General features: G+C 45.2%; 1 long non-coding RNA gene across 1 annotated transcript in view; it reads right to left on the bottom strand.

Moving 5' to 3' along the window:
• The window catches only part of LOC135965605 (uncharacterized), a 56,607-nt gene that overhangs the window by 3,296 nt on the left and 26,993 nt on the right, over positions 1-26,318 (bottom strand). Inside the window, exon 3 of the long non-coding RNA XR_010578574.2 lies at positions 11,996-12,083. This is a non-coding gene — a long non-coding RNA (uncharacterized lncRNA). The remainder of the gene's footprint in view (positions 1-11,995; positions 12,084-26,318) is intronic.

Genomic DNA, 26,318 nt, shown 5'->3' with positions numbered 1-26,318 from the left:
TGAATTTTTGCAAATTTTCGATGTTAATAGAGAGAAACTGAGACTGGAACCATGTTGGTTGACCGAAATATTCAGCATCTTCAGAATAGTCTATCAGAATGTTTCAGAATCTCCCAGGCTCTAACATATTTGAGCGGACTCAGCCAGATCCAGGTCCAAGGACCCACTCAGACTCTACCTGTCTGTATGACCCTGAGACCCTCAGACCACCTCTCCAGACCCACCTCATATTCTAAATATAAAATAAATCAGATAATGGATTTGGAGTCCATCAGGGATCTCATAATCTAGAAGGGGAGACAGCAAAGGAATAAAGCAGGTGAAGTAGGATGCCCCAGCTCTGCAGGGAGGATTCCAGGCCAGAGGTAGATAACTATTTGGTTGTTGATGGGAGGCACGAGGTCATCTTTTCCTCCTGACACCCTGAGAGGTACTAAACTTAGCCTTTTATGTAACTTATGTCTTACTACTGTAAGGCAGGTTATTATGTCTTCATTTTACACAAGAGGAGAATGATGCTCAGAGAGGTTAGTTACTGACAAAAGGCAAAAGAAGGGGCAGATGCAGATTCAAAGCAACGCCACTCTAAGGGTAAAGCCTGAATGCCCAATCTCTACACTATGCCACCTTCCACGTGAAGCCTGCTGGGTGTCACTGGAAATCTCATCTGCACATCCACCTTGGAATTCTGGGATATCAGCAGTATTTCTACACTGGGGCTCCAAGAACCTTGAGAGTGATGGCAAAAGGAACTTTGTGACCGAGGCTCATGTAAGAGTCACAAATTGGAAGGGGAAATTCAGACTGTATCCACCCAGGATGGAGGACTAAGGCAGAGGCTCCATATGAGGTAAAAGAGCATGAAATGCAAGGGTCTCCCTGGGGAAACTAAAGAAGCCCCAAGGTTCACAAGGTTGGGAGGGGAGCTCCAGCTCAGGAGTTCCAAAGCAAAGTGGTGAGGAGGGGTTGTGCTGGTCCCAGGCCAAGGTTCTCAGGCACTTCCTGCTTCCCACCAGGATGGGTGAGACTCAAGGTGTGGCTGAGGACAGGGAGGGCCTAAATGTACCTGGCTGTGGAGGGAACTGAACTAGAGGAAGAAGCTGAAAGTTGGGCAGAGTCTGATGCTCATCCTCTTAGGAAGGCACATGCCTGATCAAGGAAGAGCAGTACCTAACTCTTCTGCATCCTTCAAAACCCTACTTTGACTTCACTGCTGTTAAAATGATTTCCATGAGCTCTTCCCTAGATTTAATTAATCCCTCCCTCTGAATTTCTATTGAAACATCTTCTTGACCACATTGCCCTTGTCAATGTACATATATATCTCCTTGTCCAGAGTGCGAGATTCTCTGGGGAACAGAGCTACATCTGAGGCATCTCTGGGTCTCTAGGGCCTTGCACAGAATCCTGTATGAGTACAAGCTCAGGGACTTTTTGCTGAAGTGGATGACAAAGAGAGCAAGCATCCAAAAACGACTGCAGAAGCATGAGAAGAACAGAAGGGGTGTGTGTGTGTGTGTGTGTGTGTGTGTGTGTGTGTGTGTGTGTAGAAGGGATGATTTTGAAGGAGGGACATGAGAAAAGGAAAGCTTTGTCTAGGGAGAGGAAGAGGCCAGGCTCTGCCCCTGACCCCTGTGGGGAGCAGAGCTCCTTTCTGAGCTCCCTAGGACTGAGCTGAGCCTCTTGTCTGTACCAGTTCCAGAAGCTGTTCAGTTGCCTTCACAGCTTTTAGGTGCTGCAATGGGGTTTGTCAACAATTACTAGTGTTTTCTAATGAAGTTCAACTAGTTAAAACCATCCTCAAGCTAATGAACATTATTGGGGACTCCAGGAGAAAAATGCAGATGGACACCCCATCGTTTGCCAATGTAAATATCCTCGAATATTTAAATTGGGGTGATTGAGCAGACTCCTCCTCACAGACATCAGAGGGATCTTCCCTAAGCCTGTCCACATCATGGCCAACCTTAAATTTGAATTTTAAGTCAGTTAGCCCTCTGTGTCAGCCATATTGCTCTCCTCACCCTTTGCCAAGCATAGTTTGCTCACTTCTGTGTCTTTGCAGATGTCTTTCCCTCTGCTAGAAACTCCCTCCCCAACTCCCCATCTCCCCATCCCCACTTCATCTGGCTCAGCTGTCTCAAACATAGGATCTGATGCATTTTAGGAACTGCCTTAGTTTGGGTTTTCCCAGAAGCAGATTCCAAAGCAAGGACTCGAGTGCAGGTAGTGAATTTGGGAAATGACCCCAACTGACACTGAAGGGACACTGAGAGGTGATACAGAGCAGGGAAAGCACCAACAAAGATGCATTTTTCAAGAAAGTTACCTCCATGAGTAACTAGAACCTAACTCTGGGAGCCAGTGTAGGACTCCTGTCTCAGAGTTATCCCACTCAAAGGAAGAAGAAGTGGGGTTTCTATCTACCAGCTCCTATACACATTGGCTGAGAGCTGCTCTGGGCAGCAGAGGCCAGAGGGAGGCATTGTGTTAATGCCCCACTACTTCTGGCCTGCCCCTTGTGCTCAGAATTGGTCAATGCCAGGTGCATGTGAATGGGCACTGATGGCATCTGCTTCAGGCACATAAATTTTGCTGAATGAATGATTGACACATAAACAACTCAATAGTGGTAATAATAATAACTAATATTTATTGTTTGGTATGTGTCAGGCACAGTTTAAGTACTTTGTACCTACTCACTTTCTGCATCCTTTTAATAACCCTTCAAGGTAAGCTATTATTATGTTCCTTTTATGGAGAAACAAACAGAAACACAGAGAGTTGAGTAACTTGCCCAAGGTCACGCAGCTAATGACTGACAGAGCTAGGATCAAACTTGGCAATCTGGCATGGAGGTGCTGCAATCACTCTACCTGCACACTCAGGAGATGCTCCACCTCAAAGGCCTCTGCCATCTCTGACACTCCCAGTCTTATAATTCAAACAACTTCCTCCAACCTCCCAGGACCACCTCACTCTGGTGCACAGACCCTCATGGGCTCCATTTGTCTATTCCATGAAGCAAAAGCAGCCCCAGCATCCTCAGGCAAGCTTGTCTTCCTACCTTCCACTCTACCCACTGAGCTAAGGATCTCAACACATTGGCTACAGGAAGCTCCAACCCAGAGCCGGGGCTGGGAGTCAGATTCATCCTAGCTCTACCATCTCCAGCTGTGTGGCCTTCAGCAAGTCACTTAACTCACTCAAGTCTCCATCTCCTCATCTGTAAAATGATAATCACAATCCCTGCCCTAAAGGGTTGTGGTGAGCTTGTGGGAAGGCCCAGGCACATAGTGCGTGCTCAAGGACAGGCAATTTCACATTCTTTGCTCTGAAGAAGTACACGGATATATTTCCATTAGGGTAAAACAAAAATATCTTAACGTTCACTTTATTCTAAGCCCTGGAGGCCTTTAGCAGGGCTGACAACTTCGTCTGGAGGATGGTAAATATTTGTCTATTTCAGAGGCAGTATTTATCTTCTAAGGCACTCGTGCCAGTCCCCGTGCTGACAAGCAACTTGTTTATTTATTACCTTAATAACAAATAGATTGTCAGGCCTGGAGGCTCCACACACACTGACTTGAGGATGTGCCTGCTTTGAGCCCCAGCCAGTCCAGGCTCTGTCCAACTCTGGGGGTCTGGGGAGCTGCGGGAGTGGGGCAAGAAGGGACCTGGCTGCCTTCCATGTCCTGCCATTTATTCTTTCATTTGTTCTATCCAAAACCCTCCCCTTATCGAGCCCATACTGTGAGCCTTGCCATGGGCTGACCCTGGGCTGCAAGGAAGAACCATGCATAGCCACTGTCCTTAAAGGGTTCAAAGTCTAGAAAGAGGGAGATGATGGTGATAAAAATAATAAGGATAATAACAATAGTTAATAATGGCCAGGCGTAGTAGCTCACACCTATAATCCCAGCACTTTTGGAGGCCAAGGCGGGCAAATCACGAGGTCAGGAGATTGAGATCATCCTGGCTAACATGGTGAAATGCGTTCTCTACTAAAAACACAAAAAATTAGCTGGGCATGGTGGCGGGTGCCTGTAGTCCCAGCTACTCGCGAGGCTGAGGCAGGAGAATGGCATGAACCCGGGAGGCGGAGCTTGCAGTGAGCTGAGATCATGCCACTGCACTTCAGCCTGGGCGACAGAGAGAGACTCCGTCTCAAATAATAATAATAATAATTAATAATAATAACAGTAAACACTCTGTGCCAGGCACTGTGCTAGGTACTTTACACACATTAACTCATTTAATTCTACTTATAAGTAGATACTATTATTATCCCCATTATACTGATGAGGTAACTAAGGCACAGAGAGTCAAGGGGCTTACCCAAGCTCACCCCTACAAAACTCATTGCAGTACACAGCAGGGGTAGATACCAAAACTACATAATAATCATGCAATAATAATATTTATGTTTTTTATGATAGCCGCAAGGCTTCCTAGCTATTTTTCCCACGTACCAGACACACTCTTGCCTTAGAGTCTTTGTGTTTGCTGCTTCCTCTTTCTAGAAGAGTCTTCCCCCAAAATCCACCTTGCTCACCTCCTTCAAATCTTTGTTCAAAGTCACCTTTTCAGTGGCACCTCCTCCGTTTATCATTGCTGCCCCATCTGACCCTCCAACCTCCTTTGCTTAATCAGCTTCCATAGCACTTATCACTGTAACACGTCCTACTTTTGTTTGCCTCTTCCCACTCAAATGTACTGCCGTGGGGCAGGGTTTTTTCTGCCTTGTTCTCTGCTGCATTCACAGTATTCAGAGAAGAGCCTGGCATATAGGAGGCACTGAGTTTGTTGAGTGAATGAATTATTCCTCACAGTTTAATCTCTGCAGCCCTCCCCTGAACTGCTGGCATTTCTCAGGGTCCCAGACATTGCTTCTCCTTCCTGGTGTCACCAACACACTCTCCTCGGAGGATTTCACACCTTCCAGGGATTCAGGTTCCAGCGTCCTCTGAGGACTCTCAGATCTTTGTCTCTAGACCAGATCTTGTTCTTGTGTTGACCTGTTTAGGTAAGCATCCAGGAGACTTCTCTACCACGGCTCCACCTAAGTCAAAGTCCAAAGCCTTCTCACCACCCTCTACCCACATGCACCCCTCCTCCTGGGGAACCAAGTCCCAGTCACCCAAACCAGGAACCTGGGGGTCAAGCTTTAACTCCTTCCCTCCTTCATCCCACTATCAACAGTCCCAGGTTCTAAAAAGCATCTCTGATCTTCCCCTTCTCTGTCACCACCTCAATTCAGGCCATTATCATAAGGGAACCATAGCTCCAGCCTCCCTCCGGGACTGCCACCAGCCCCTCCCTGTGAAACCATCCCCTATGGTGTTTCTAAAACACCAGCATGCCCATTTAAGTCCCCTGCTCCAGGCTATTTAGTGGCTCCCCATTGCCTATTGACTGAAAGCCAAGGGCATAGCCTCAACCTACCTTCCCAGCCTCATCATCCCAGCCTTGGCATTCCCCCTTTCCCAAACACATCGCGCACCCACACCTGTGCTTGGGCCACTCCCTCCACCTGAAATGTCTGTGCCCCTCTCCTCTGCATGGAAAACTCCTCCTCACCTTTCATGATCCATCTTAAATGTCACCTCCTGCAAGCATCCTTCTCTGAGAGGAGAGGAGGGGCATTGTGAGGACATGGACAAAGGAAAGAATGAGACAGGTTTGGGCAATGGACCTTGCAGCTTCTGGGACCCTCCCTCAGGGCTGGGCTCCTAGAATCTCCCGTGAGTGGTGAACTTACCACTGGCTTCGAGGTGGGGGTTGTAATTGCCCGTGGCTGGGATTCTCAGTGTGGGTTACAGACCTGACAGACACACAAAGCACCTGGACCCTCAAGAGTTCATGTCAGAGGTGTCAGGTGCCTGAGAACATGGGGACTACCAACCACATGACACGCTCGGGGGAAAAGACCATCCAGATACCTGAGGTATCCTCTACTGCTGCTGATCACAGGGGGCCAGGGCCCCAACAGCGATTCTGGGAGCTAGTATGAGGCAGCATGGTGTGTTGGTTATGCCCATAGAGATCCTAGAGCTAGGCTGTCTGGGTTTGAATCCTGGCTCTACTACATCCTACTGCTGAGGCCTTGGACAAGTTACAAAAGTATTCTGTGCCTCAGTTTCTGTATCTAAAAAAGAGAAGTATTCATTGCACCTACCTTATAGGGTCATCATGAAAACTAAATGACTTACCACAAATCAAACATGTAAAATATAGTAAGCATTATTTAGGTATGGTTATTATTGATGTGATTATTCACACTGTGGTTTGGCAGGCCAAGCCCAGAAACGAGACAGAGCAATGACTGGGCATTGCCTTCCCGAAGGGTAGTGGCTTGAAGGGAGTGACCCTGGGCCCAGGCAGGGCTCCTCTGTGTCATTCTTCAGGACTCAGCTCCAGCCCACGCTCTCCATTATCTAAGTAGCCCTCCCTGACCCTGGCCCTCCTGAGGTCCCCTGCAGCCTCCCACCTCTGTATCACCCTGTGTTGTCATTATCTGCTTACATGTCTGTCCCCACACCCAGGCTGTGAGCTCCGAACTGGCATGGTCCACCCCAGTGCAGCTCTTGGAGCCCCAGTGCCTTTCTTGGTGCCAGGCCCGCAACATATGCTCCACAACTGAGCAGAGCTGCCAAGTCCTCCCCAGCCCAGAGCCTGTGGCCTAAAATCTAAAGCCTTTAATGCCTGCCTCAGAGCTGGGTGCCACAGGAAGGATCACACCCTCAGACCTGGACATCTTGGGGGAAGGTTTCTTTTCTTTCCAGAGAGCCACACCTCCAAAAGCCACCGAGACTGCTCATGAGCTGGAATTCAAGACCTGGGGAAAACCTAAGGTGTGTCTGGTAGAGAAGTATGGGGGCAGGGCCCATTCCCTGTGAGAGTCTTCCCTGGGTAAAATTGGAAATTTAACAACAGGCTCGACCCAAGGCACTGACCAATGGAGTGGAGACCCCTGCTATGCTCACCATTAACCCTGCACTTGCTTGACCACAGGAGGGCTGAGGATCCTACGGGAGATGACAAGACAGCTATTTACCAGCCGGCATAAAAATATTTCAGTATTTTGACAACCAGCAGGGCTCTATTTGTACAGCCCAGCTATTGGACCTGAAAACAGCGATGAAGGAGACTCAAGCGCTTGTCCTCCAGGAATTTACTGCCCAGTGGGTTGCTGGGGAGCCAAGGCTGAGAGGCAAGCAAGCAGTCACCCCACAATGAGACAAATGCTATAAAAGAACTGCATGCAAAATGCTATGAGAGTCCAGTGAAGGAGGAATGCCCAGGCTTGGATGAATCTGGGGCTATTGAAGAAGGAGGAGGTGTTTTGGAGGCCTTGGAGTTCTGGCCAGGTAGGTAAAGAGGAACAGGCACTGCAGGCAGTGAGAACAGCAAGGGCAAAGGCCTGGAACTGGGCAGGTATGGGGCATGTTGCTTGGCCCCCCTGCCTCCCATCTGCACATTGCACATTGAAGACAGTGTGGCAATTCCTCAAGGATCTAGAACTAGAAATACCATTTGATCCAGCCATCCCATTACTGGGCATATACCTAAAGGATTATAAATCATGCTGCTATAAAGGATGCTAGGGGAGAACCTAAGGGTACATGTGTCTTTATAGCTGCTACAAAGACACATACACACATATGTTTATTGTGGCACTATTCACAATAGCAAAGACTTGCAACTAACCCAAATGTCCATCAATGACAGACTGGATTAAAAAAATATGGCACATATACACCTTGGAATACTATGCAGCCATAAAAAAAGATGAGTTCATGTCCTTTGTAGGGACATGGATTAAACTGGAAACCATCATTCTGAGCAAACTTTCTCAAGGACAGAAAACGAAACACCACATCTTCTCACTCACAGGTGGGAATTGAAAAATGAGAACGCTTGGACACAGGGCAGGGAACATCACACACTGGGGCCTGTTGTGGGGTGTAGGGAGGGGGGAGGGGGAAGGGATAGCATTGGGAGATACACCTAATGTAAATGATGAGTTGGTGGGTACAGCACACCAACATGGCACGTGTATACATATGTAACAGACCTGCACGTTGTGCACATGTACCCTAGAACTTAAAGTATAATTTTAAAAAAAAGAAGTTTGGAGTTTGATTCAATTGGCAGAGAAAAGTCAGAAGTGTATTAAAATACACTTAGATAGGCGACTGACATGGCTGGATTTGGCAAGAAAACTAAATCTGGCTTCAATGTGGAGAGTGGGTTGGAGAGGGCCAGATGGGAGGCAGGGGGGCCAAGCAGTGGCTGCTGCGGGGCCCCCAACATGGAGGATGTGGAGTGCCCAGTGAGACAGAGGAAAGATGGGGGGCATAAGTGGGCAGCATCCTCTCAGAAAAAAAAAATCAGCCACATTAGGCCAGTCTCGGCCAAAAGGAGGAGTTCGTCTTCTGGGTGGAGGGAACTGCAAAGCATCTGAGAGCCAAGGGGATCCTGATAGATGAGGAATTTAATCCTCATGCATTTAGCCAGGCCTGGGAACAACAAACAGGAGTGGGTTATTGGCTGGGTCCCCGTAATATGCTCCCACGCCACGACTATCTATCTGACTCACCCATTATAACCCCCAGACCTTGAAAAAGACAGGAAGAAGTAGCTCCAACTCACTGCACAAGGTTCAGTCGCCATTTATCTTTCAAACAAGTGGCTCTGTGGGTCAGCATTTGTCATTCGACTCATCAGAGAAGAGCTGCAAAGCATGGACTCGGAAGGCCATGGTTTGAGGCTGAGCCACGGAATGAGTTCTGGGCCAGGGGTCCTGCTGCTGCCACTCACTGGCTGTGTCAAAGGTGACCAAGTCAATCCCCTGCACCTCAGCCTCAATTTCCTCATCTTGAGAGGAGGACTGTTGTGCACCTCACCTGAGGATGGCACCTCTGCTTGCTGTCGGTCTTCTGCTTTGGGGTAACAGGCCAGCTACCCAGCTTCTCAGCTGGCACAATGACAAAAGCAACTATTCATTAAACACCTAGTGTGCATCAGACTCTGTAAAGGACACTACAAACACATACATGCGCGCACACACACACGCACACACACACACACACACACACACACAAACCCCAAACCCCTCCAATGCAGACAGACACTATTATTACCATTTTAGAAATACAAAAATGAGGCCAGACCCAGTGGCTCACACCTGTAATCCCAGCACTTTGGGAGGCCGAGGCAGGTGCATCACTTGAGACCGGGAATTCCAGACCAGCCTGGTCAACATGGTGAGACTCCATCTCTACTAAAAATACAAAAAAACTTAGGTGGATGAGGTGACACATGCCTGTAATCCCGGCTACTGGGGGGTAGGGCTGATGACCAAAATGAATCTGGGAGGCAGAAGTTGCAGTGAGCTGAGATTGTTCCACTGCCCTCCAGGCTGGGCGACAAAGTGAGACTATATCAGAAAAGGAAAGGTAAGGTAAGGAAAGGAAAGGAGAGGAGAGGAGAGGAGAGGAGAGGAGAGGAGAGGAGAGGAGAGGAGAGGGGAGGGGAGGGGAGGGGAGGGGAGGGGAGGGGAGGGGAGGAGAGGAGAGGGGAGGGGAGGGGAGGGGAGGGGAGGGGAGGGGAGGGGAAAGGAGGGAAAGGATAAAGAAAAGAAGGGGAAGGAAGGAAGGAAGGAAGGAAGGAAGGAAGGAAGGAAGGAAGGAAGGAAGGAAGGAAGGAAGGGAGGGAGGGAGGGAGGGAGGGAGGGAGGGAGGGAGGGAGGGAGGGAGGGAAGGAAGGATATGAGACTCAGAGAGGTTCAGTCTTGTTAAAGACCACACAGGGAATAAAGGGCAAAGCTGGGATTTAAACATAGATTTGTTGGATGCTAATATGTACAAGTTTCTGTAAGACTAGGCAGACTAGGCAGGTATGAGAATGTGAAAGGGACTCGGAGGGACTCAGGGCTCCTTGTCACATTCAGCAAACTGGAGGGCCCTTCCTCTCCCTCAGGGCTTGCCCTTCTCTCTGAAATATACACAAACCACCTGAAATGGCACACTAACCATCTGCCCTCTCATCCTTTAAAAAAAGTATTTCTACTTCCCAGTGGAAAATGAAAATATGACGATGGCTCTACGTCCTTATTGTTCTTATAGTTCAGTGATGAAGATTTTTGACTTTGGTATCATTCAAATGTGTTACTTTCTAGTTGTGTGACCTTGGACAAGTTGATTAACTCCTCTGAGCTTTGATCTCGTCATACATAAAGTGAGGAAAATGACAACGATAATCTCCTCCTCATGGATTTGTAGTCAATTCATAGGGAGCATTTTGCTCCGAGCCTGGCCCACAGTAATAACAGTATCCACAGCACAGATTCTAGACTTAGACTGACTGGATTCCAATTCTGTCTCCACTGTTGGGTAACCTTGGGGAAGTTATGTAACCTCTCTTTGAGTTTTCTCATCCGTAAAAAAAATCTCATCTATAAAATAGGGATTCTTATAGAACCTATCACATAAATGGTTGTGAAGATTAAACAAGTTAATACATGTGAAATGCTTAGAAATTTGGGGGAATCTCATCAGCACTTAATAAGTGTTGCCTATTTTAGATAATCTTCACCATCTACTATAAAATATATGATAGAAAACCATTTATAGACACTTTGACTCTTACACAAATATCTGGCAACCTACAGAGAATAATTAGAACAAGAGAACTTGAATTGGGGAAAAAGGGGATAAAAGGGGTATCAACTGGGATCATCAGGGTTAAAGAACCAGGTATATATTGCAATGTTGAAATGGAACTCAGTGCAAAGTGCTAGCTAAGACAGAAGGAATTGCCTCTCTCTCTTTCTCTTCCTCTCCCCACCTCCCTCCCACACTCCCTCCCTCCTTTCTTTCAATTATTGTAAAAATAAAATGGGATGATAATGCATGAGGCAGACTGGCTAGCTCTTTACCAAATCCATGTCCTCTTCTCCTGGGCACACGGCTAGACTACATTTTCCAAGTCTTCCTGTCATTAGGATTAGCCATACATCTGCATTCTGAACAATGGAATCTGAGCGTAAGTGATGTATGCCACTTCCTGACCTGGCCATGAAAAAAAAACTTCCATGCTCTTTCCCCTTCTGCCACTGGGTGTAGATTACAGCATGCCTCTAGAGCCACATGTTGAACTTGAAGAGCCACAGTATATAAGGAGCCTGGTCTGACTCACCACTTGAAGGAGAGTTTCCCATCAGTCAAAACACCCATTCTAGACTTTATCAGAGAAAGAAATAAACTTCTATAGTGGTTGAACCATTATGCTTTCATGGACTTATTTGTTATGGCAGCTAATGACAGCCTAACTAATGCTACTGCTTGTGAAAAGTTTAATGCTGTGCCTGGAACATAGTGAGCACTTAGTTTATGGTAGCCAAGAATTCAAGAGATCAGAAAGCCCAACAATGTTGCAGATTATAAGATATCAAAACTTGCATTGGTTTCAGAAAAACAAGCCTTTTGCACCCTGTCTCTTCTAAACCCACAAAAGCATAGAGGTGCCCCTTTGGGTCTCTGTAAAACAGACTTAATGAATCCATCCAAAAGAGTGACCCTGAGGAATAAAGAAGATAATTATGATCACTACCATTTAATCAAAATATGGATTGTGCATTAGGCATTTAACTATTGACTTTATCTGCATTACCTTTCTTATTCCTCCTAAGTACATTAATAATTCCCATTTTACAGGTAATGAAACTGAGGGTCAGAGGTTAATGCCCAAGTCACATAAATAGTAAGTAGGCAGCCAAGCAAAGACTTGAACTCAGGTCCTATTGATTATACAGTCAAACTCCTTAAACAACTCCCCTTCCCTGGGTGAGGAGAGGCCCTCCAGGGCCCATCTTGGCTGACTGGCTCCACATCTGGATCCTCAGCCAACAGGGGAGGGCAGTTGACCTTGGAGTCACAAGGGACAGTAAGTTGAGACTCAGTGTAAGAGATTTTAGGTCTGTCTGGCTTACCCCAGCTCTCCAGGCTTAGCTCCCTCCTCAGCCTCTGTGACCCAGCCAAGCTGCAGCTAGACCGAGTATTGGTGCAGCATGTAAAAAGCTAGAAAAAAAAATGGGGGAAAACAGGTCACCAGGAGGGAAGAGGAAACTTGTCATCCCACCGCCTTCCACCCCACACTGACTCCCAGGAAGCAGTGAGACATTGGGCCCTGGCTTTCCCCTCCAAGGTCACCTTCATGACAGTTCCACCAGGGTTTCAGCTGGCAGCACCCGCCAACGCCAGGCCATGATGGATTACTGCTCGCTCTGGCTACTGTTCACTGCACAATCCAATCTAGGAGACACACATATTTCTCAATTCAGGGACTTCTTTTATTTTATGAAAAAATCAGCCAGCTGCTCAGGCATGAGTAGCTGGGCTTGGCAAGTGCTGTGGATTTTGTGAGTCTCCTGCAGCCCTGTTGCCTTCCTGAACTGCTCTTCCTTCTGTCCTATCAATTACCCACTCTCAGCCCCATAGAGTGTGGAAGAAAGAGCCCAGGCTTTGGAGCCAATTAGTCCTGGGTTCAAGCCCCACATCTACCACTTACTCTCTGGGGGATTTTTCACAAGTTGCTCTGTGTGCAACTTTCCTTGAGCCTCAGTTTCCTCGTGCATAATGTGATGGTGATGCTACCCACACTCCAGAATTATTAAACGGCATAAATGAGTCATGAGCGTGGTGTTCCTGGCACAGCGAAGAGCATACCTGCAACTACTACACATAGAAACCTATTCAGTTTCCTCTTCTCCATCTCTATTCTTAATCAATTTCTCATTTTCTCTGTCCCCTGCTCTCCCTCCCTCTTCCTCTTCTCTCATCTCTGCTTCTCTGTAGGTCACATCAATCTTAAAACTTCCATAGAATGTCCCAGATTGCTCTGTCCTAAAAATCAGAGCAATTACTACCATAAGCCCCTTGAACTAAGCTTCTTCTTTAAGCTCTGCCTTTATATGAACAACTATGGTCTATCTTGTGTTATCATTAGAATATAATCCTTATAACTTGGAGAATGGTTCTGAAACTGACTTCTGGAAAGGCTGATTCCAACCCTTAAATATCTTGTCACCATCCTTCCAAATTCTAGTAAACCATTGTTCTCAGTTCTTCACCTGCTTTCTATATTTCTGATTTTATTGAGATACCCCCACCAGCTCAAAGAAAAAGGAAAGCATTCTGTGTGGGAAGTGATCAGGGGATTATCTTTATGAAACTGAGCAAAATAAAAAAAAAAATAGGCCAGGAGCGGTGGCTCATGTCTGTAATCCTAGCACTTTGGGAGGCCGAGGCAGGGGGATCACAAGGTCAGAAGATCAAGGCCATCCTGGCTAACATGGTGAAACCCTGTCTCTACTGAAAATACAAAAAATTAGTCAGGTATGGTGGCGGGCACCTGTAGTTCCAGCTACTCGGGAGGCTGAGGCGGGAGAATGGCGTGAACCCGGGAGGCGGAGCTTGCCGTGAGCCAAGATCGTGCCACTGCACTCCAGCCTGGGCAACAGAAAAGAACAGTAGCCTGATCTGGCCCAGGAGTCCAGACTCCCCACCACTTTATGAATCATTTGAGTCATCTTGTTAATAAACGTTTAAATGGAAAGAAAAGCAAGGAGATGAGTTCGATTCAAAAATCAAAGCTGGCCAAGTGCAGTGGCTCATGTCTGTAATCCCAACACTTCGGGAGGTCAAAATAGGCAGATCACTTGAGGTCAGGAGTTCGAGATCAGCCTGGCCAAAACTGGTGCAACACCGTCTCTACTAAAAATACAAAAATTAGCCAGGCACAGTGGCTCATGCCTATAATCCCAGTTACTTGGGAGGCTGAAGCAGGAGAATCACTTGAAACCAGGAGGCAGAGGTTGCAGTGATCTGAGATCATGCTATTGCACTCCAGCTTGGACAATAGAGCGAGACTCTGTCTCAAAAATAAATAAAAAAATAAAATAGTAAAATGAAATAAAAATAAAAGCCAAATTAGTGCTTTAAATGAAGATGAACATTGAGCACAATCTTAGAAGACATTTCTGTGTCTCCTTTTGCTAGTGCCAGCTTGAAGGTTAGAAGAGGTTGTTCCTTCAAGTCAAAGGAGACCAGTGACCCTGGATCAGAGACAGCCCCACTCTGAGTACTGGCACCAACAGCCAGAATAGAGCTAGAGGCCTTGGGGTGCCTGAATTGCCTGCTGCCATGTCAACATCAGAACACAACATCAAAACATCTTCCCAAACATCCTTGACTTCTCCGCCTTCCCCACTCAGATACTCAACCATTCTCCAAGCCCTCTCAAATACCTAGCAAGTCCACCCTCTTTTCTCCATCCCATTTCCTCTGTCTTATTCCAGGCCCCATGACCTCTCACCTGGGTCACCGCACTAGCCTCCTCCCTGATCTTTCAGCCCTTGCCCCACCCCAATACTCTCTCTGCACAGCAACAAAGTAATCTTTCAAAAATACCAAACTGACTATGTCTCTCTTCTCTGTGGAACTGTCAAAGGCCTGCCACTGTTCTCAGGCTAATCTAACTTCTTAGACCAGAAACTTCTGTGAAGGGGCCCAAAGTAATTATTTTAGGCTTTGTGGGCAAATGGACTCTGTTGTAACTACTCAACTGTGTCATTGTAGCAAAAGCGGCTATAAACAGTAAATAAATAAATGAACATAGTTGTGTTTCAATAAAATTAAACTTACAAAAACATGCAGTGAGCCAGATTCAGCCAGCCAGCCATCATTTGCCAACCTCTGTGACTTAAACCAACCCCTGATGCCCTGGGTGACTTCGCCACTGCCTCACAGAAGTTATCCTCACCAATCACCATGCTTAATTTTTTCTTTACACAAAGTATGACTCAGTTCCTCCAAACAGGCTGTGTTTTGAACTCTTTTCCCTCTCTCTTGCTCTCTCTCTCTCTCTCTTTTTTTTTTTTTTTTTTTTTTTGAGAGATGGTGTCTTGCTCTGCCACCTAGGCTGGAGTGCAGTGGTGCAAATGTGACTCACTGCAGCCTCAACCTCCTGGGCTCAAGCGATCCTCCTGCCTCAGCCAGGACTACAGGTGTGCACCACCACGCCCAGCTAATTTGTGTAGAGATGGAGTTTTGCCAAGTTGCCCAGGCTGGTCTCCAACTCCTGAGCTCAGGCAATCCACCTGCCTAGGGCTCCCAAAGTGCTAGGATTGCAGGTGTGAGCCACTGTGCCCAACCCAAACCTCTTTCCATGCTATTCCTTATGCCCATGGCTTTGTCTCAGTAGTTCTTACTCATCTTAGATGACTCAGCTCAGTCTTTGAAGGGAAATTTGGTAATGTCCATCACAATTTGGAACACATACGCCCTCTGTTTCCTCAGCAATTCAACTTCCAGGAATTTGTCCCACAGACAAATTCAAACAAGTGCTCAAAGTTGTACCTGTGAGAATGTTTGTTGCAGTACTGTTTGGAGTGCTAAAGAAAATTGAAAGAACTTAAATGTTGACTAGTCGGGGAGTGATTACATTGTGGCACACATATGTCATGAATATTATACTGCTATTTAAAATAATGTAGTAAAAAATAGAGTAGATCCAGATGCTCTGATCAGAAATGATTTCCAAGATTATTAAGAAAGCAGGATGCAAAAGATTGTATGTGACATTCCATTTGTGTACAAAAAAGGATACACACATACACATAAATGTTTGATATGTATAGGACATCTGAAATGATACATAAGAAATGTGACACTGGTCTTACCCTTGAGGAATGGAACTGCAATTGAATTGTTGAGCCAGGGCTGCCAGGTAGTATGGTAAATCTTGTGCACTCTGCAAGCCCACTTGGAGCCACATATCTAGACCATAATGGCAACAGTGTCCCCTGGAACTGTACAACATATCAGAAGCTCTGATTTTAGAGAAGGGAAACTTTTCATTACCTGCTTTGATTATACTATTTGAATTTTTACCACACCAAAGCTTAGAGTCTAAGAGTGAGCCCTAGATTTGAAGACTGCAACAGATCTATTTGTCAGCCTGCCAGACTGTGAATCCTTTGAGGGTAAAAAGCCTATCTTATTTACAGCGCAGAGTAAGTCATGCCATCAAAGAAAGGCGTAAAAGATACAAAGAGAGCACAGGTTAGCCTGATTTGGAACTGGATCTTGCCAGATAGAAAATCAGGGAAGGGCGCTTAAGCCAAAGGGAAGAGCAAATGCAAAGGCATAGATAGATGAAAGAAGCTACACAGTCAGGAGTGATATAGAGAAATAGCTTGCACATGCGCAAGTGGGTATTTGATTTAACAGTCACCAGAACCTACCATGTGCCAGAAAGCACATTAGACAAGTCATGACATTCTGCGATTCCAGGGTGCCTAGGAAGGGAAAGAAGATGAGAATAAGCTCAGATTCCCTTAGGATAAGACAAACTTTATTGGCGTGATGGAGGTCAGAGGCAAGAGACAACTTCTGACAGTGGCTGTAACAGAAAGCTTCTTGGGGAAGCTGGCATATGACACGGTGCACGAAGGACAAGGAAGATTTCACCAGGCAGAGATGGAACAGGGTAGTACAGGGGTGGGCAACATCTTAAGCAAAGGAAGGGAAATAAGAGAGCCCAGGACATATTCAGAAAGCTGAAGGACAGAGCCACATGAGAGGAAGGCGGTAGAGAAAATGGGCAAGGTTGGTTTGTAGATGGAAAGAGCTTTGAACACGAGGCCAAGGATGCTGGCCGGTTTCCATGCCTCTGGTAGAGTCTGGATTTCCAGCTGACATTCTTGGAAGCTAAGGGTCATTATCCAGGACATTAAGTGGCTAATGGGCCCGCCCCAGTACCCTGTGCAGCCTGGAGCACAAATGTTTTCCAAATGCCATTTTTATCTCCTGGCAAGAGTGAGGCCAAGCCTTCTGAGCTACAAACCCAGTACTTGTTGTGGTTCACTCTCCTCTCTACTGCTCACGGCCTAAAGCCCTAAGAACCACCTCCTCCTCATCACCCCAGCCCAACCCCAACCCAGCTCAGCCCTTCTCCAGAAACAAAGCCAAGCCCACACCTGCTATCTCTGACCTCATTTCTTCCCCACTAATTGATCAGAACACAATAGTAGCAGGCATCAGGAGGACTAGTCCCTGATGGACTCAGGGCTCAGGAGAGAGCCTCAATTACTAATCCTGCACCAGCTGCTGGAGCCAACAGGTCTCCTGGGTGCCCAGAAGGGTTGCCTGGTCCTGGATGGGGGTGATGTCAGAGTGGAGGTGGTGGCTGAATAAGATGCAGCAGCTCATCTGGAGCCATGGGACAACAGGATCTGGTGCCCTGCCCTGAGGAGAGAGACCTGCTCAGCATCCGTGGTGATGCTGAGGGACAAGGCCATTTGGAAGGCCCTGAGGACACCCTTCCCTGGCCCTTCTGCCATTGGCGACTGAGGCCTCCCCTTCTCAAACAGGCCCACTGCATAGAACCAGAGGGAGAAGAATAACAGAGACCTTTTCCAGCCATCTCAACTAGGTCCAAGCCTGGTACCACATAAGTTTTCTCTCCATAACTCTAAGGGACCTAAGACTGAGCATACAAATACAGTTCTCCCACCTCTGCTTGCCCTAGCTGTACCTAACCTCCATGGCTAACCTAACACAAGACTCGCCTCCTCCAAGAAGTCCTTGACTGATTCTACCCTCCCTGGCTCATATCTTTGGAGTCCACAGAATTATTGCCTGTTTTGCAGTGTTCTTTTATGGCTGTGAGCAGCTGCTGTATTCTTATAAACTTTTTAAGGACAGGGCTCTGTCTTCTCCTTGCTTGTGGGAAAAGGGAAAAGGCACAGAACTGGGAGTTACACAGGAACAGGTTTCAAGCCTGATCTCTGCCATTAACAAGGTGTGTGACGTCAGAGAAGTCACTCAACCCCTACGAGCCTCAGCTTCTTAATCTGCAAAATGGAGAAGATAATAATTCCAGCCTCCCCAGACACGTTGAGAGGGGCCAGTGGGGCTGTGCTGCCCCCACCTCCTTACCAGGCAGCTCCACCTCCCACTGGGCCTTCTATGCCCACTGCCCACAAACACTCTGCACTCTCCATAGGACTTTTAATTGTTTAATTAAAAATGACATAAAACAATGTATGTATTGATGATTTATTGCACTCACCAGGCTGCTGATATCACTTTAGGGGCATGTTCTAAACAAAGTGGGTTCCATGCTCAACAAAGAAATACATAATAACAATACCTCTTAAAGTGAAATTCCCTGGCAGATAGGCAGGGAATTTCAGATAGGCAGATAGAAGCCAGGCATGACCCCAGGATACTTTTAGAACTTACTGCTCTTGCAAGAAGGGACTGAGAATTGTAGGAGCCAAGACAGCCACCTAGAGGCAGACCAGGTCTTGGAATCATCAAACATTAGCTGGTTCAAATCCTACCTCTTCTTTGAAAGTGGTCAGTTTTCCTCTGGGCTTGGGTTTCATAATCTGGGGATAATCCTACCTCAAAGCATTGTTGCAAAGAATAGCAACAATCTCTGTAAAATGCCTGGCACATAGTGGGTACTCAATGAACAGTAGCTATTGTTTTGCTGTTTGTGGGCAGGGGGGTTGATCAGCTTTCTTGAGGATAATCCATATGCCATAAAAATCACCAATTTTAAGTGTATAATTCGATGACTTTTAACAAATGTGTATAGTCATGTAGTCACCATCAAAATCATGATATTAACAATTCCATCACCCTAAAAGCTTTCCTTGTGCCCCTTCTCAAGCAATACCTGCTCCCCTCCACCCCGCCCTGACTCATGGCCCCTAGCGACCACCAATCTGATTTGTGCCCTTACAGTTTTCCTCTTCTAGAATTTCATATAAATGGAATAACACATTCTGGAGTCTTTTTTGTCTTTCTTCTTTCATTTAGCATAATACACCTGAGATTCATCCATGTGGTTAAAGGTATCAGTAATTCATTCCTTTTTATTGATGAGTAGTTTTCCACTGTATGGGTATACCACAATTTGTTTATCCTTTTGACAGTTTGATGGACATTTGGGTTGTTTCTATATTTGGCCTATTATGAATATCACCACTATAAATATTGATTGAGTACTAAAGCTGTGGTTATTAGTTATTTGGAATCACAGAAAATCAGAGCTGGACAGGTCCTCAGAGTTCACCAAGTCTAGCACCTTCGTATTGAAGATAAAATGAGCTCACAGGGGAAAGCTCATGGCTTAACTCCTTGTCACTGAAAGTGTAGCCCATGAATCAGCAGCACCAGCATCACCTGGGAGCTCATTAGAAATGCTCATTAAAATAGTTTGTTGTTCTTATTACACGTTAAGCATCCGAATCCAAAAACACAAAATACGAAATGCTCCAAAATCCAAAATACGAAATGCTCCAAAGACCCCACCCTGGACTTAGAGAATCAGAATCTGCATTTTAGCAAGATCCCCAGGTGTTGCATAGGCACATTCGAGTTTGAGAATCACTAGCCTAGAAGACAATAAATGAATTTGAGATTAAATAATAAGTCACCTAACTCCTAGCCCAGAGCTGTTGTCTTCGTATCACAATGATTGGCAGTGGGAGTAGTGGGCAATGAGGGCCAACAGCCTCAGGTCCTCAAGAGCTCCTCTAATCTGAGAGGGTCTGCTGGTTTAGCGAAGGGCAGAGCTGCAGCTGCCTCTATGGCCTCTTGGGGACATAGGGCCTCACAATGTCTGGGTCAGCTTAGGTCCCAGAGGTCCTGGGATCCTTAATTGAAATATCATAATTATTTATTTAGATGACACTGCTGTTAGCATGCAGAATTAATGACAGCCATGTGGTCTAGGTTGAGGGAGGCAGAAACGGAGAGCAAAAGATTTCTGGGTGGGGCTGTCAGAGCCCAGAAGTGCTCCATAAACTCATCTTCATGTACACCCCTTAACCATGTTAAGTTTACTAAACAGATACACAAAAGCATACGCACACTTTCCCTTAAAGCTTAAATAATAGCTATGAATTGTTTCCAGTTTTAACAAATTATAAAATAGTTTGTTGTTCTTATTACACGTTAAGCATCCGAATCCAAAAACACAAAATACGAAATGCTCCAAAATCCAAAACTTTTTGAGTGCTAATATTATGGACACTCAAAGGAAATGCTCATTGGAGCTTTCTAGATTTGAGATGCTCAACGATAACTGCTAATATTCCAAAACCTGAAAAGATTTGAAATCCAAAACACTTCTGGTCCCAAGCATTTCAGATAAAGGATACTCAACATGTAATTGGTGATAATTTCAGAATGATGGGCTTATAAGTGAAAATAATATTGCTGTGGTGAAATTTTCTTTTATTCTGTAATTGGCTGTTACAGTGTGTTTTTTAGCTAGGAAACAAATGTGATTCACCCCAAAATGGGCCAACCAGCCAACTCATCACCTAAGAGAGAGGGTATCTGTTTAAGGTGTCACTGATCTTTCGACAATTACTGGATGTCCATGATGTTCTGCCAACTGAAAGCAGGGGATAGGAAGACATGGATGGGTACCTGCTCTCTTGAGAGTTTATAGGCTAATGAAGTAGGAAACAAGATAAAGCTGAGACACAGATAAATAACCATACACAGCAGCCTATCCATGACCAGAGAGTGATACCAAGTGTCAGTACTTCTGTAGCTGAAAGAGCAGAATACCTGTGACTGGACTAAGCAAGGCCTTTTAAAAAAAAAAAAAAGAAGAAGAAGAAAAAGAAAATGAGAGAATGCACCATAAAGGAAGAACAGCTTGAGCAGAGGTGTGGAGGTGGGAAATCTACATGCTGCAAACAGTTCTTGTATGGCTGGAGTAAGGAGTGGAAGATGACAATGGTGTGGGAGAGATCAATCTAGAGATGGAATTAGGAACATAATTATTTATATAAATATATATATATATATACACACACACACACACACATACATACACAAAATGAGAAGTCAAATAATAACATGTAGCCCCTATATAGCCCACACCAGGCTAAGAAGGCAGGACTTTATCTTAAAAACAACAGGGGTCATTGAAGGGTTTATACAGGGACTTGATGTGGTCAGATTTATAACTTACTCTTGAGGAAATTATAGGCCCATAACGTATTATAATCAGGGAGAAGCAATTTGTGCACATGGAGTGTAGTCCATGGACACGATCACCTTATTGCTTGTTAGAAACATAGATTCTAGGGCCCATTCCGGGCCAAATTAATGAAAATTGGAATATGTCTTAGCTTAATTATATTGATTTTAAGGCCCTTGTTTTTTACAAGGGGAAACTGAGGTTTAAAATGACAAATGAATTTCCCAAAGGTCATACAGTTGGTAAGTGGCAGAGCCAAAACTTCCTGATTCTAGATACCATCCCAGAGCTCTTCTTTCACCAGACTGACTGAAAGTGTGTTGTGTTTTGTTTTATTTAAAAAAAAAAAAAAACACTTCTATTATCCAGACATTGTGCCCTTTAGACATATCCAATAGGACTATCCTACTCATAGCTTTTCCAGTAGGAAACATTCTAGTACTTTCTGCACACCCATCTCCACTAGCTGCCTTCAAACCTCAACTCCCACCCATGCCACTCAATACAGACCAGAGAAGGCCAGTTCACGTCAGTCTTCTGAGGATCTTCCTATTGCTGTACATAGAACACTAATGTCTCTCAGCATCTGCTGGACCCAGGTGATGGGTGTCACATGAGCAGATTAGGAATACAGAAGGGAGAAGTCAGTCTAATTGCATTTCATGTCACAGAACACTGAGATTTCATCAAGGGTCAAATTATGCAAAACAATTATGCCTTATCCCATGCAATCTTCCTTGATGTGTCCTGCCCTCAGACCAAGACCCCTGGAACTCATTCTCACAGCTGGGATAGAAGGAAAGGGGGCATGGCATCATACCTCCTGGTACAGGTGTCCTTGCTTTAAGTAAAGTGAAGATCCAAAATACAAAATCAGGAGTCAAATAATAACATGCAGCTTCTATGTAGCACTCTGTACTAGACACTGTTCTAAGTGCTTTACATTTTTAGCCTTTGTAACAAACCCATGAGGTAATTACTATTATTACTCTCAGTTTACAAATGAGGAAATTAAGACCCAGAGAAGTTAAGTGACTGGCCTTGGGTCTTCAGGCTAGCAAGTAGTAGAGCTGACATTCAAACACAGGCAGTCTGGGTACAGAGCCCATGATCCTAACCACTATGCAAAACGTGCTGTGTGCCAAACTCTGTGATGGAAGCTGAATAAAAAGCTGAACCAGACCCAGCATCGAGGGAGCTCACAGTCTAAAGGAACGATATAGTAGTAACCAACATAGACAATAACAACAGTGTAATCAGTGCTAGATAGAAGCCTAGGGCTCTGGAAGTCCAGAAAAGATTTTCCTGAACCCAACCCAGGGATCAGAAAGGCATCCTGAAAGAGGAGGTACCTGGGTTGCCCGTGAAGGATAATCAGCTGCCAATAATTGCTCCTCAGGAGGCAGGCATTAGTGTTTCCTGTGCCTGGGCCAGCTCTGGGCTTGATAATCCCCTCCCTTCCTAATTAGATCTGTTATTCACAACCAGATCCTGCTCCTGGTGAGAGAAAACTCAGCAAAGCCCTACTTCCTAGACTCCGAATATTCAGGTCCCATTGGAGGTTCCAGCTTAACAGTCTCCCAAATATCCATGACTACACTGGAAGAGTATTGCAGTAAACCTTCCAACTAAATACAATTCAATTATGTCCCCAGATCCCAAAATAGAATGATTCTCTTCCCCTCTCTTTTTTAGAATCTTTGTGGAGAAAGGAGCACATAAGGGACACTGGCTTAATCCAGCTACTGGAAGGTTTCAGCAAAGGAGAGGCATAACAGGGAAGTGGACAATAGCCCCTAGATTTCTGCCTGAATTATGGGGAGGACAGTCCTTAACTGAGATTATGAACAAAAGATAGCATGTCTTGGCTACGGCAGCCTGAGCAGCTGAAAACATGCCTAGGGAGTATGCCAGCTGTATTAGTCTTCCATCTGGAGTCCTTTGAACACATAACAAGGTACTCGTGGCTTGGTGTTTGCTTGCAGGGGCACCTCACGTACAGATGGGCATCCTAACCCATCTCTGGGATTTTATCAAGCACTTCCAAGGCTAAGTACTGAATGGAGGAGAAGACCAGAACTGCCCCCATAGCAAGGGGGAAGTCCAAGAGAACATGACTGTTTTCCAAACAGACTTGGATGAAGACAGAGTTCTGGGCACTAGAAAACGGAGGGTTGGCTGGAAAGAAATGGGGAGAAATGACCAAGATTCAGCTTCTGGGCCTATCACTTTCTCAGAGTCTCAGTTTTCTCATCTGTGAGTTCAGGCAAATCATCTGTGATAAGCTCATTCCTAGCTCACAGAACTGTTGAGGGAATTGGATAGGATAATGGCTGTGAATTATCTTTGTAAATGGATTCAGGGTACAAATGTGGGTTTACAATACTAAAGTCCAGTTTTCTTTATGCTCAGTCACTTATCCCCATTCAGGAATACAACTACACTTTTGTTTCTTTATACCTATCATTTTATCGTCACGGGTATTTTTTAAATTCTATACAATTTTATAAGGTAGATAGGACAGGGATCCTCCCATCCTATAGACAAGAAATCAGAGGCCCAGAGATGTGACTCCAATATAACCCAGGACATTTTCTTCTGTATCAAGTTCTATATATAGGAGGAATAAAAACAATTAACATACACATATTGCTTTATTAGTTTATAATTGACAAAACACTTTTCCTGAGATATTTCTTGATTATCCCTGCAACCCTGGAAAAAGGAAAAGTAATCCCTCATCTTATGAGACAACTGATAGTCCTAGAAACAGGAGCAGCAAGTGCAATGCTACACAACCAGAAAGAGATGAAGCCAGAACTGGAACTCAGTCCTTCCAATTGCTTCTCTCCAGTGTTCCAGCTCAAGCCCACTCCTAGGCAGAAATTCTTTCTGGTCAGTGGTTTCAGAAGTTGGGAAATGGAGTTCAGCTTTTAGTTCCTGACCTTGACTGACTTTGACTAGTTGAAATGAAGTATTTTGAACTTTGAATGTGCTACTCTATAAATGGGTGCCCCTCCTTTGCAACTGCTCTGATGCCCACATAGACTCCATCATTGTCTGTGACACTTGAATGTACCTGCTTACTTCCATGCCCCACCTTCTACTAGCCTGAGAACCCTCTGAGAGCAGAGACCCTATCTTACTCATCCTGTGGCCCCAGTGTCTACACAGAAAAGCCTGCCATAAATGACTTCATAGTATTATACAAGTCACTCATTTATTTAGATTTCTGTTTCCCTGTCTATAATATGAAGGAGTAGTAGGAGCAATCACTCTCTAAGGTTCTTCCAGCATTAAAGTTGTTGGATTTCTTGAGAATTATGTTTCCTCTACCTATCAAAATCTCACTCACCTTCCAGTGACAGATCAGCTCTTACCTGCTCTCAGAGAACTTCTCTAAACCCCGACAGGTTTTTGGGGCCAAAGCAGTGACTATCTGAGCCATTCATCAGACTTTAGACCATACCACCTCATTCTATTACCTTTTTCCTCAGTACTTGTACCTTGTTTCCACACATTGGATTGTGTAGCTTATTACCACAACTGTATTGTAGCTTCAGAGCAGGAGCCATGTATTGCCCTTCTATTTTTCCCTCTCTATGTGCTAATTTCAGCCTTGGGTTCATGGATGGGAATCAGGAGAGCTGGGTCCTACTCCTAGATTCTTCATTGACTCTCTATGTGACCTTGGACAAGCCACTAGACCCCTGACCCTCAGTTTCCTTTGGTGTAAAGTGGGACTAACACAACCTGTTTCTAAGATTATTGTGAGAATCAATTTGAATAACAAGTAAAAGCACTCTGTTAATTATAAAAATCTTACAAAGAATTGTGCAGTGTAATTGGTACTCGGCTATGGCTGTTATTGAGTACCAATTGCATTATGGTGCCAAGGACTATGGAAGAATAAAAACAGCACACATGTATTCATTTGTTCAAAAAACCTTTCCAAGCACTAAAATAGATTCCAGATGAAAATAAGGGTGAATAAGACATGGCCTCTACCCTGAAAGGTCTCACTGACTACAGGAACCTCCTAGTGAAAACAGATCTGAATTTAGTCAGAGACTTGGACTTGAATCTCGGTTCTGTCGCTTACAAGTTGTGTGACCTTGGGTCAAGTCATTTTACCTCTCTGAAACCCAGGTTCCTTACATTTATGAGAGGGGTGAACCAGGCCATCCCTTCTAGCTCTGAGAGTCTAGGAATTCATAAGCATAAGAAAATTCATAACATCTTTTCGAACTCTAGTAGATCTGGGGTAGTGGAGAAGGATACATGATTAACTTCTGAGTGGCTGCTGTCATGCATAGGAAAGAGAAAAGTGCACCATGCCTTAAGTGGAAGGCACTGTCCTCAAATAACACATCTCATAAGCACCACCGGGCCCTGGACTGCCTATGTCCTTTATCGAGGCGGTGAGGCAGAGGTTGTTTCAGCACCATGGATAGTTCCATGGTGCTGCCCCCATGGCCTGGAGCCTAAACAGGCCTTTCCACCACCAACCAGATGTTCCTGTTTCCTCAGCCAGCTTAAGGCTAAAACAAACCTTTTCAACCAGGGTTTATCAGAGTTTCTAAATTACATACTGGGAAGAAATTTAATTGGTTTAATTAAGAAAGTTTATTTCATGGTAATTCAGTTTTGTTATGCTGCAAGACTTAATGTGTCCTCTGGTGGGAGCGTCTGTTATAAATATTCATTGCCTCACTCAAATACCCTCTCCTGGCCCTAATTTCCCTCCCCTACCCCATAGAGTTTGAAAATGTGTCTGAAGAATATTGAGGAAAGTGAGGCCTTCCTGAGCAAGGACACCCGTCCTGGACAAGGTCAACTGAATTCAGTGTGGAAGGCATAGAAGGTTGGAGCTAAAAGGGACTTTACAGCTATAGTGTGCTGCTCCTGCATCTTACAGATAGGGAACTTGGGCTTAGAAGGGAAATGAGAAAGGGTACATAACACACTTAGTCAATGGCAGAGCTGGACATAGGGACCAAATCCGATTTCCAATCCACTGCTTTGGTCTCACAAATTCTGAATTTAAACTATTTTAAAGTTAATTCTAGAGATCATCTGGTCAACTGTCTTACACACAGAAGGAAAAACTAAGGCCTAAACAGGAAGCTAACTTGTCTTAAGCCACATACAAACCCATCTACCTCCCTTCTTCTGCAGGATTCCCAAGCCCTGAGAATCATGCAACCTCTGCTGGATTACCCTCAGTGAAAAACAGTTCA

The sequence above is a fragment of the Macaca fascicularis genome, chromosome 1, assembly GCF_037993035.2.
Source record: "Macaca fascicularis isolate 582-1 chromosome 1, T2T-MFA8v1.1".
In the NCBI taxonomy this organism is placed as follows: Eukaryota; Metazoa; Chordata; class Mammalia; order Primates; family Cercopithecidae; genus Macaca; species Macaca fascicularis.
The sequence above is the reverse complement of the archived record's forward strand: the minus strand, read 5'-3'. Positions and strand labels throughout refer to the sequence as shown.